The sequence below is a fragment of the Heteronotia binoei genome, chromosome 3 (genome assembly GCF_032191835.1).
Source record: "Heteronotia binoei isolate CCM8104 ecotype False Entrance Well chromosome 3, APGP_CSIRO_Hbin_v1, whole genome shotgun sequence".
Taxonomy (NCBI): domain Eukaryota; kingdom Metazoa; phylum Chordata; class Lepidosauria; order Squamata; family Gekkonidae; genus Heteronotia; species Heteronotia binoei.
Genome location: NC_083225.1, coordinates 51,513,813 through 51,526,155, shown reverse-complemented (window position 1 = coordinate 51,526,155; position 12,343 = coordinate 51,513,813).

Here is a 12,343-nt window from a genome sequence, read left to right as displayed (position 1 = left end):
GAAGATAAATCTAGATTTTCTTCCAGTGTTTAAGTGATATGGTATATAAGCAGAGGCTAACTTGATATTAGGCTATGCTGAGATTCTTTTCACTGAAAATAGAAACCATTGCTTATTTATATATTTATAACCCAACTGTTCTTGTGCCTCAAGATGGTTTACAAATCAGTTTACAGCATATAAATGTCTCAAATAACACCCCCCCCCAAAAAAAAACATATTAAATAATGTTCCAAATAAGCCCCTAAAAGATGCCTTTGAGCTTGCATCCCACTAAAAGCCTCACAAATAAAAATAGCCTTGCAGCCCCCCTGATGATCTAGAGATGGTGTCAGCCATACTTCCTCAGGCTCCGGGAGCCATTCCACAGAGCCTAAGCTGTTATGGGAAAGGCACAGGGTTTGGTTGATACCAGGTAGGCTGCCCTGTAGTTCCTACTTCCTACAAGTTTGTATGCCTCAGGGAAGAAAATAAACTTTTTTGCTATGATCACTCAACATTCTGAATGCCTTCCTTCATTTGAATGTGAAATGAAAACTTTCTAATTTGATTAAGCTTGAGTTCACCTTGGCATTCCAATGTGAGCACCTGTTTATTTCTTACAAACTGGAATATTACATTTTAATTAGTTGAGGTTTAGAATCGAGGGTGGCAGTGAGTAAACCATCTCCAATTTGTCCAGATGCCATCGTTTAGACACCCTAGTGAATTGGAGTTTATTCAAACTGGGATGTCTTTGTTCAGGGTTCCATGAGAGGTGGGGGAAGGTGAAATGACTTACAGGAGTATACAAGTATTACAAACAAGCTTTATTCATGCTAAATACTGGCAAGCCCTCTGATTAAAGAAGGTATATAGCCACAGTGGTCCATCAATTTGTCCCAACATCAAATGCAGGCAGCATAAGAGAAATCTAGACTTCCCTTCCTTTAAAACAACCAACATTTTATGTATTATATATACAGTACACAGTTCCAGATATTATGAGAAAAATACTACTTTCAAACTCTGTAAAAATGTATAATTCTCCATAAAAATGTATCTGATTTGATTGATCTGGTAAACTATCATAAAGTGGGGGAAACTATAGCTAGCTGTCATATGGCCTTATTCTATTCAGGGCTTTTTTTCTGGGAAAAGAGGTGGTGGAACTCTCAAGAGGGAAATGAAGAACAGGCTCCCCTCATGAACTTCTAATTTTTTTGAGACTTTTATTTCCACAAAGAGGTTCCAGAACTCTGTTCTGTGATGTTCCCCCCGGGGAAAAAATCCCTGTTTCTATTTATATGTTTGCCTGATGGTTTTGGTGCTCAAAATAGTAATCTGATTCCCATTCGTCAAGACCAAAACTGAGAGCCATAAAATAGAGTTCTAAAAACTATACTTTGTATAGAACCTTGATGCTCAGATAAATGTTATGCTCTTAAGAGAGAAATTACTCTAGGATTTTGTGTGCATGGTAACTGCTGTAAGCTACAGCAAAGTTACTTCCACTTGTTGCCTGCCTACTCTAAACCAATCTATTGAGATAAGGCCCTGAAACCTACAAAAAATAGCTGGCTTAATCTTGAGCATAAGTGTCTTTAAAAAGTTTGCTACCAAGCACTCTTAAACATAACAAGTTTTTCTTTTTGGGGGACGGGGAAAGCTTATAGACAAGCTATAGTCAAGAGCAAAGAAGCTGTTTGCCTCACTAATTGACAAAAGCTTATCAGAGCTGCCAGAAATAGAAATCTGAGTGAATTTTGGAAGCTGGTTAGCTCTGTTTTACATTCTAGGAGCCCACTTTCATCTCATATTTCCTCTCATACCTGGGTATGCTAATATCTTCACTAGTTCTTGTAGTAACTATTATTATCAGAGTAATTGGAACCTAACTGAACTACCAATTTGACCAGCTGAAATTAGTTTTCCAATTTCTAAAATGAATGGGAAGGCTCCCAGTGCAGATTTAATCCTCCCATAACTCTTCAAAATCAATATCTCATGGTGGAGGGATATTAAAAAAAAAAAGGTAAAGGTAGTCCCATGTGCAAGCACCAGTTGTTTCCAACTCTGGGATGATGTTGCATCATGACATTTTCACAGCATACTTTTTATGGGGTGGTTTGCCATTGCCTTCCCCAATCAGCTACACTGGGTACTCATTTTACTGACCTCAGAAGGGTGAAAGGCTGAGTCAACTCGAGACAGTTACCTGAACCCAGCTTCCACTGGGATCGAACTCAAGTCATGAGCAGAAAGCTTGGATTGCAGTACTGCAGCTTTACCAATCTGCGCCACGGGGCTCCATGGAAGGATATACTGTATTCACGCGGATAAATGCAGCAGGTGTTAAGCCACTGATTAGTATGCAGCAATGACAGGTCTGTGGGGAAGGTGGATAAAGAGAATCCCATTGGGTTGTGTGAGAACATACATAAAATGTTGCCAACTGTACTATACTGTGTGCAGTTTGAATGCACAAAAAGTAACCTGAGCAGGTTCAACATGCTTGTGAACAGCTGAACAGCATGATAAAATATAGACTATCAGCTCACAGAGTGTGAGATGAACCACTTGGTGTTCAAATATCCCTATTATGGATCTGTTTCAGAAGTCAGCATCAGCCTAAGAATAATCTAAGTTACTGTGCCTTCCACAACTGTGGGAAATCTTGATAAACACTAGTCAGTGTGATCTGCAACAATGGCGCCAAGGATCTAGAGAAGCACCTATGTTCATCTCACTTTTCATGCAGGGAGGAGAATAAGAACCATTTTTCTATTAAAATATCTATATGTGACTCATTCTTCAAGATACTGCTCAAGCCTGAAATGCAGAAATAAGAGGCGGCTGAACTGGCAAAAGAACAGACATCACAGTGGTTCCCAAGTGTCTTCACAACACATGCAATGAATTAGCAGAACACAAGATTCTTCATAACCCTTGCTTTCAGAACAAATTTCCCATTTGGACACAATTGTTTTGAAAGCACATTTACCATTTTTTAAAAAAGAGTTCCCACAGTGAAAAAGACTATTTTTGAAAATGTCCCAAATAGAAGTTCTAGAGACCATAGAAGAACAGTTTCACTGCTCAAAAAATGATGGTTTAATCAACAATGCTGTAATAGCAAATAAGACAATATCAAGTAAAAACTCTCCATAATTAAAGGTCAACAAGTGAAGCGGCCAGTTGTGATTCTTAGGACAGCTGTGGTCCCCTCTCTGCCATAATGTTTATGACAATGGCAGGCAAAAGAGAATGAAAATTTCCCCTGGTAGAACCAAATCATGTACCATCTGGCCACCACTGTCAGAGAAAACCCCATCAAGAAACTTCCCATGTAGTGTGAATAATCCCTCAGTCAGCGTTCCAGATGCTCTTGCACCATATTACTGACAAAGGCTCATTGTATCTGGTGCTTAAGTTTATACAAGAGAGAAGCAAGGACAAATACACACTCAAAAACCCTACCCCCACCCAACTCACACTGTGTGTAATCTGCTAGCAGGGTGCCAACTTGTAGACAAGGAAGATTGGCCTCTGTGTTCCTCTACAGCCCTGTATAACTGGAATAGCACTGTCTTGAAAAAGATGCTAGTAAACCGTTATGTTCTCTGAGGAAAGAATATTATGCAAATATTATCATATGTATTCCAGGGCTCAGTCATACTTTATCTAATTGTTATAATTTGTATACCTGTTGAGTGTATCTTTTACATTACGTATTTGAGGACTGGAAGTATATAAAGATCAAGCTACATCCTTGATTTGGAGATTTGATTTTGGTGCTATTGGATATTTCAATCATTTATAATCATACACAAATCCAAAATTTTAGACTTCCTTGTTTCACATATTATCTAGAAAAGGCCTTGGGTGCCTTTTTTTTTCAGGCAGTTGGTTCACACAAGTGCAGTCACCACTTGATAACTGCAGCATGAATGACTTGAGAGCCAGTTAAGTACACAGATTCTTATCCGGGAGAACTGAGTTTGATTTCCCACTCCTCCACATGCACCTGCTGATGTGTGATCTTGAGTCAGCTCTGTTCATCTCAAGAGCAGTTTCTGTTAGAGCTCTCTCAGCTCCACCTACCTTATAGGATATGTTTTGGGGAGGGGGAGGGAAAGCAGATTGCAAGCTGCTCTGAGACTCCTTTGAGTAGTGAAGAGGGGGGTATAAATGCAATCTTTTCTTCTTCCTCTTGAGTGTGTGCATGGGCCACCACAGATACAACACAACAGAACTTTTATTTCTTTTCGAACTTGATGCCTTTCAGTGGAGCAGATTCACCCATTTAGCTGCCAGTTATCACTTCATAAGGAGCCAGGTAAAAGGAAGCAGAAGTGGTTGAGCTTGCCATCCCTAAAGCATGAAAGCACAAAGGTAAAATACATCATCACCTTGTTACATAGTATGATCAAAGTGAAGGATACGGCAACTTGGTGGAGCCTTTGAATGGTGATGTCTTCATGCTAGATGTACAAATCCACTTGGCAGGAGATACTCTTTTAGATTCATTGGTAGCATTTACTATGCAGAGAAAAGCTTGGGAGTAAGCAAAAAAGGCCACATCTCTGGGCAGAGACCTGGGAACGCTATTGGGTTTTTCTGACCTCCCAGGACCTGAGGAAATGGTGCTTGTGAGTCCACACCTTCACATACTTCATTGGACTTTGAAAGGTGTAAACTGTTTAAAATGGTGCTGCTAAAGAGCTAAGCTCCAAAAACATTTTTTGCAATACTGCATGAAAAAGTAGTGTGTCTTCTAATTTAATTTAGTAATTAATGATAAACTTGCTAAAGGCATCGTTGTATGGCAGCCAACATGTTTTCAGACTAGCGGTATATAAGATCCAAAGAGATTAAAGATCTCAAGCTTATTTTTTTAAAAATGATATTTGTTCCCAGTACCCCAGCTATTGCCTTCAGGTACAACTAGCTGTCACAGTAGTTGTAGACATCTGGTACTGTACTTGTCTTCAGAAAACAGAAAGTAATTCATATCACAACTACCTGGGTGCTTCCAAGAAAGGGAACATCATTTTTCTGATCATCCATTCAGTCAGCATCAGTCACATTTCACACATGAGCTAACCAAGCCCTGCACTTGAAATATTTTGTACTGAAACAGAAGGCTCTTGTAGAGACAATGTTTTTAAAAAAGTGAGTGGGGGAGGGTGGACGATTAGAAGGGAAGTGCTATTATTTGTACCACCGATCTAATTCAGTTTTTTTCTTTGTATTTTACAATATATTCTCAATTAATAACAGGATCTCTTGAAAAGGTGATGTAACATCCCTTGCTACTCAGTCCATTTACAGATTTCCGGGGGGGGGGGGGGGGGGGGGCAGGCGGCATCAGAACTATTTCTTGCCCTCTGTTGAAACTATACTTTTAAAAGGATATAAATGTTTGTTTTCATTCATTGTTTCATTATCTATTTATTTATTTACAATCCACCTTTCTTTGCTGAGTTCAGTTTTTTGTCATATAATATTATCTTTTCTGTTGATGTCTTTTCACTGCCTCAGCTCACCTAATTCTTTCTTCACCTGTTAAATCATTTTAACTATTATATAGCTCCTATTATAATTGTCTAACCCAACCAATGTGAAAAACATCCTCTTTTTCTCCTTTTATGTGTTAAGACTGAACCTGTAGGAAGGGACCCATTTGGTTTTACAGCTGTACAGCACCTACAATATTATAGACACTTTCATAAGTAATGAATGATGATGATTAAGGTAGCACTAGACATAAACCAGAACCAATGATTCTCAAATTACAGATAAAAACACACCTACAAGACTACAAAAAGCAATGAAAGATCAAATATAGTTGTAAACTGGTCCTTACAATTTGTGAAATTAAATGGGGGGGGGGGGTTACTTTACAATAATATCGCAAGCAAGCAAGTGAAACACCAAATCTATTAATTGACAGTTGGAATAGCTTTGTACATATGATATAGAATGACATCATCAGTAGTGACATCATGGCGTTGAAACATAAATCTTATAATCGTCTCCTAAATCAAGAATGAATGCAAACCATTTCAATTACAGGTTGTTAATTAAAACAAGGCACCAGAAAAACATTAATTTTAAAACTCAAGAGATGCATCAATCTAGAGATGGCCATTTTTGCCCTTTCAGCGGCTCTAGCATCAGCTCTTGAAGGTGATTAAATGTTGTTTTCCAGGATTAAAGGAATTCGTAAAAGACATTTTATTGGGAAGATTCTTATTTAAAGAGGTGCTTCAGGAAGTAATCAGCTGTTTTACAGTTCCATTGAGAAAGCAATTTCTCTGCCAGTATAAGCTCAAATTATAACCATATCATCAGTCTCAGCAATGAAATGTGTATAATATTTCAGGACAAACTGTGTGGAAAGCATCTTGTAAAGCTGTATAATATACATGACTTTAAAAAATATATGTGATTAATAGAACACAAGTTAGAAAGACATCATACAATACCCTTAGCAGAGGACTCCTGGGAAAAACTGTAGACTAGATCTTACAGAGTACAGATATGAATGTCCATGCACTGCATATACATAATGGTATACAAATAGATGGATTGTGTTTGTGTTACCCAGAGATATAAATATATATGTCATGCTTCTACGGCTCAGCAATGTATCCAAATGTTGCACAGAAAAGATTGACAACTTTCATTTAAAATGTTTCTGATTATGTTCCTTTCAAATCCATCAGTTGTCATTGTGTAGAAAATATTGTCTTTGATTTTAATGTCTGCAGTCTCAGCCATCTGTTCTTGTTCACCTATAGCTTTTTTTCTTGGAATACATAAATCAGAGGAGTAAATCCGGTATTTAGACCTTGATATTACAAAAACAGTCAAAGTCTACACTGTAAAACAAAGCAGAATATAGAGAGCTTCAAGGTGAAGGTGAAGTACTCTATGTTAGGAATGATCCAAAGATTGCTGTAAATTAGGGTTACAACTTTGGGATGGAAAATTCCTGGAGATCAGTTGTAATTCTGGGAGATCTCCAGGGCCTGCCTGGAAATTTAGCCTGGTGTTTCTCAATATGTGCACCAAAACACATTTGAATTTCTATTTTGGGATCCTCTTATAGCACCAGAAGCCTCAATGTTCTGAAGTGGCATATATGGAACAATGTGAATGAGGGCTCTGAAGTCCAACAGAAATACCAGCACAAAAGACTGAGAATAGCAAGTCTCGATACAATATTTGGAGTGCCAGTGTGGTGTAGTGGTTAAGAATGTTGGATTAGTACCTGGGAACCCCAGGTGTGAATTCCTGCTCATGCCAAGGAAGCTCACTGGGTGAGCCTGGTCCAGTCATACTCTCTCAGCCTTCCTCACAGGGTTATTTTGAGAATAAAATGGAGAGGAGAATAGCATAAGCCGCTTTGGGTCCCCATGGGAAAAAAGGCATGCTATAAATGAAGTAAATAAATAAGTAAATGTGCAAGTAACAACACAAAATGCTAGATGCCATCCAAAGGCCTCGTGCATCAGGCTCAGCCATTCATTAGTAATAACTTATTTGTGGTTTCAGTTATAATATTTACCTTGTCAGAGAAACCAGGACTTGAATTGGTAATTGGGTCTGGCAATGGAACCCAGCCTGGTCAACTGCCGAAAATATGTGCTTAGCCCCCAGGCCTTCATCCAGGCACAGAAATATGTAATGTTGGGCTCCACTGCTATTCAGTCATGTCTAACTCTTGGTGATTCTGTGGGCCAGCCCTCTCCATGTTTTCCAATTTTGCACTGTTTCTTTGAGTTGTTCCATGCTCAGGCTGGTGTTGACTTTTATGATTTCTAGCCACCATGTTCTTTGGTGGCCTAGTTTCCTTTTGCGGCTAACCAATCCAAGCATAATTGCTTTTTCTAGTGATTTCTTCCACATGACATGACCAAAATAATTCATTAGCAGTTTTGTGATTTTTTTCTTCCAATGGCATGTTTGGGTTTATGTGCTCCAATAGTTGAACGTTTGTCACCTTTGCTGTCCAAGGAATACGTAGGAGCTAGGGTTGCCAGGTCCAACTCAGGGAATATCTGGGGACTTGGGAGTGGAGCCTGGAGACTTTCCCATTCCAAACAAACAAAAAAACCCCCGGCAGTGCAGTTCCCCGAATACAGTCTTCATTTCCTTCCCTTTTTGTTCCACAGCAGCTTTTCCTCCCTGCAGCTGTACTTCCAGTAAATGAAACTGAACACACACTCAAAAAGCAGTCAAAAGCATGCACACACTTCTGTGATCTCCCTGAAACAATGATACAGATAGCTTTAGAATAAAAGATTGGATTTATACCCTGCCCTTCACTATCCAAATGAGTCTCAAAGCAGTTTACAATCTCCTTTCCCTTCCCCTCCCCACAACAAAAACCCTGTGAGGTAGGTGAAGCTGAGAGAGTTCTAACAGAAACTGTTCTTGAGGGGAACAGCTCTGCAAGAACTTATGATTGCAACTACTCATCAGAGTTGCTGAATGTAACAATCTGCTGCATTCCAACCAACTTAAGGACAGAGGTCTAGGTTGTGTTTTCCTCCTTCCCATAATCAGGTTCTAGTTAACTCTTTACTATCCCTTTTACTATCCAAACAGCTTCTGAAAGGAATGCAAAATGAACAGAGGCTCTCTCTTTTCCTCTTTCCTGTCTGCCTGCTTGCCCTGGCCCCATATAGCTTCAGTCTCGCTAAAAGGCACACACCCACCCCTTCCAAAAACAAGCTATTTGCAAGCTTCTAACCCTGCTTGAGATCTAAAGGCACATCCTGGCTATTGGGGAGGAACCTGCAAAACTGGGGGATCTCCCTACCTGGACCTGGGGACTGGCAAGCCAAGCAGGAGCCTTCTCCAGCACCATAGCTCAAATGAATCAATTTTCCTTCTGCTATTGTTATCCCTGAAATGGCTGCACCAGGTATAAATACGAAGTGCCTGTACCCAGTTATCACAGCAGAAACTTCGGCATGCTGAAGCCCCGCCCGCCCAAGTTCCAGCTCTAACAACTGGTTGAAGAAGTCCTGGATTGGAGAATATGTACTCTAACTAAAATGAAGCAGAGACCCAGTCTTGACAATACTTTCTTTTTTAGATACAAACATACATAAGTGCTAAAAATGATTGTTTTTGTACTGGAATGTTGATAGCTAAACAAATATAATAAACATTATTGGCTATTACAATTTCACTTTCATAACATCATATTTTCCAGGTATGAGTAATGGAGTCTTATTTCAATTCAAAAAAGTTTTTACAAATAGACGTTCTGCATTTTCTTTTAATTTTCAGTTGGCAGTAACCAATTCAGAAGATCAGTACCTGTTTTCTTATCCATAATTTTGGATTGTGATGTTAAATCCTACCAAACCACAGGACAGGCTTACGTGCCAAAACCTTCATGCTTCTCAAAGAGGTATTTCCTCAGAGGACTACTGCTGATTGTCATGTCCACTGCCACCCCTTTTCCATTTGATAACAATTACTGGTGAATTCATAATAGAAAGATAGCTGGAAGCACAATCTACTGTTCACAGAAGTTCTTTCCTGATGAAATCCCAATGCCTCTACTGTATTATTGCCAGGGGGTGGGGAGGGGAACAAATTTAGTCCAGTGCAGAAATAGCACTAGGAAAAAATGCTATAATCAACCAATTTCTTATTTAGGAGTAAAGTACATGTCTGTGTTTCTTAAAAGAAAACACTATATCTGTTAGAGCAAAAATAGAGACAGCATTATCAGTTAAAAGATGAAGAAATAGCCCTGCCAATATAAAAGGGGAAATTCCTATACAAGACAAGAATAATAGGCCAATCAAGAAAAGTGTTGAAGAGATGAAAAATGGGGACTGAGAAGAGTCACCCTGCTAGACCTACTATTCAGTCCTTCAACTATCAAGATAAAACAGAGAGAAAACTATTGGATCCACTCCTGTAAATGCTGTTTGTTCAGAGAACCATTGAGGCAAACTACATGTAATATATATATATATATATATATATATATATATATATATATATATATATATATATATATATATATATATATATATATATATATATATATATATATATATATATATATATACACACACACCCAACCAAGAAAGTCCAGGGTTGCCATGCAGAGGCAGCTAGTGTCAAACCACTTCTGAATGTCTCTTGCCTTGAAAATTGCACCATAAGTACATGCCATAAGTTGGCTGCAGCTTTTATTCTTCATTTGTATTGCTTTTTTAAAAAAATGTCTTTCAAAAAAACAAAAAAGAACAAGTGAAAAAACTTATAATCCAGCAACCAAATAATATTTTTAAAAGAAAAAAATAAATAAATACAACACTATTAGATGGCAGTTTCCACTACCTATGTAGATACAGAGATAATAACATTTTAAAAAATGATTAAAACAAATACAACTTTATTGCTTTGTTTAACATCCATTTAGAAGACATGGAATAAACCATGGCCTAAACTATTTTTCTAGTTCTTTGTGCCTTCTTCTATGAGGCATTTGGTCTCAGAAGCTATCAGTGAAACTAAAGGTTCAGTATATAGAAGGGGTCACTGATTAGCTCCCAAGATGAAACTTGATAACCTCACATACAAAACCATTACCTATATTCCCACTCTTTGGGGGGCAAAACCCCATCAATAAAAACCAAAATTGGTAATATAAAGTAATAATAATGTCAGTCTTTTATATGGGGGGGAGGAGGGGAGCTGTACAGTGAAGCTGATGGGAATTTTAAAACAAACTCATAATATTATAGCATTTTCATCTGTACATGTGGAAATATGCCATAACAGGCTCCAATTTAGTGAAGTATAAATCATCTTTGAGCTTTGCTTTTCTTCAGGTTTGTGTTTTTAACAAGATAAAATTTTAATATCAATCCCATGAAAACTTTCTCCATACAGGAGAAACTGAACCCCTGGTGAAGTCGGCAAAGAAACTTGGGAATGGTGGTAGGTATACAAACCACTTAGAATCACTGAGCTGCCGTATTATGAAAAAGGCCAAAATATTCAAAATGATAAAAAAAAATATGTATATGCAGTGAATACGTGAAAGAAAAACAAATTTTAGTTTACTAGACGTATTTCCTATATGTTCACACATATTTGAAGTAGCAGCTGGCTCCCCTATAGAATATTGATTGAGAACGTGGAGGCCTTTGGTGCCATGATGCACACAAATGTGTTTTCTAGAAGTTATCTTCCAAGCTGCCCTGTTTCCTGACCCATGCTACTCTCTTCATTATCCCATTTCATGTTCTTTACTTCTCTTTATCTCACTTTGCTCCATTCATACTCCCTCTTTTCTATTCCTTCCTTTGTCATCCTTCACATTCCTTTCTTCCCCTTGTCTGCTCCTCTTTCTCTTTTTTCTTGTCTCCACTTCTATCCCATCACTCCAACTGGCTTTGCACTGTGCTAAAAGCAACGAGAAGATGGAACACTTGTGGTGGTAAGAGATTGAAATGGCCAAGGCCACTCCATGAAAAATGCAGACCATAGCCAAGCTTAAAGGGTGATGGCTTAAAGGGTGATTTTCACTAAGAGCCTATATTGGCTTGAAACTATGTGCCCACAAGAAAAGCCACCAGTAGATAGGAAGGGAGAAAAATCCTTTGCTTTAAGAACTAGTAAATATATCCCTTAAGACAGTGGAGGAAAGTGAAGAATTTTTGCTGCCCCATACAGTATTTTCAACTGGATTCCCCTATCAGAGATCCCATTCCTGCAAATATTTACAGATAGTCAGTAAAAATCTGCTGTAAGCTGTGAACCTTGGGTCTGTGTAAGAAGTTATTGAAATCAGGTTCCATCTCAACAGCCTGATAACTAAAGACCAGTATTGAAACATCTTGAAATCTACAGGGGACGTCATGAAGGCTGTAAGGATTTCCTGGTCCCTCCATTGGAAAGAATTTCACAACATGTTTGGACAGTATTATGGTTTATTGGAGGAAGTATTTCTGAAGACTATTAATTATTTATTGGGAATTTTGAAACTAAACTGTTGTTTGTAATGATTTGTAATTTTTCTGGAGGGAAGAAATTATAAATTGATATTGTTTTTGTATACACAGGTTTAAAATCGTCTATATGCAAAAATCATACATAGGATTTAAGTGTACTTATTGTTTTTCAGCGGTATTCTATCTGCTAAAACAGTAGCAGCAAAGCATACTGAAGTAGGGTTGCCAGCTCTGGGTTGGGAAATACTTGGGGATTTGGAGAGTAAGCTTTGGGGAGAGACCATAGAGTCCATCTTCCAAAGCAGGCATTTTCTCCAGGGGAACTGATCTGTTGTCTGAAGACCAACTGTAATTCCAGGAGATCT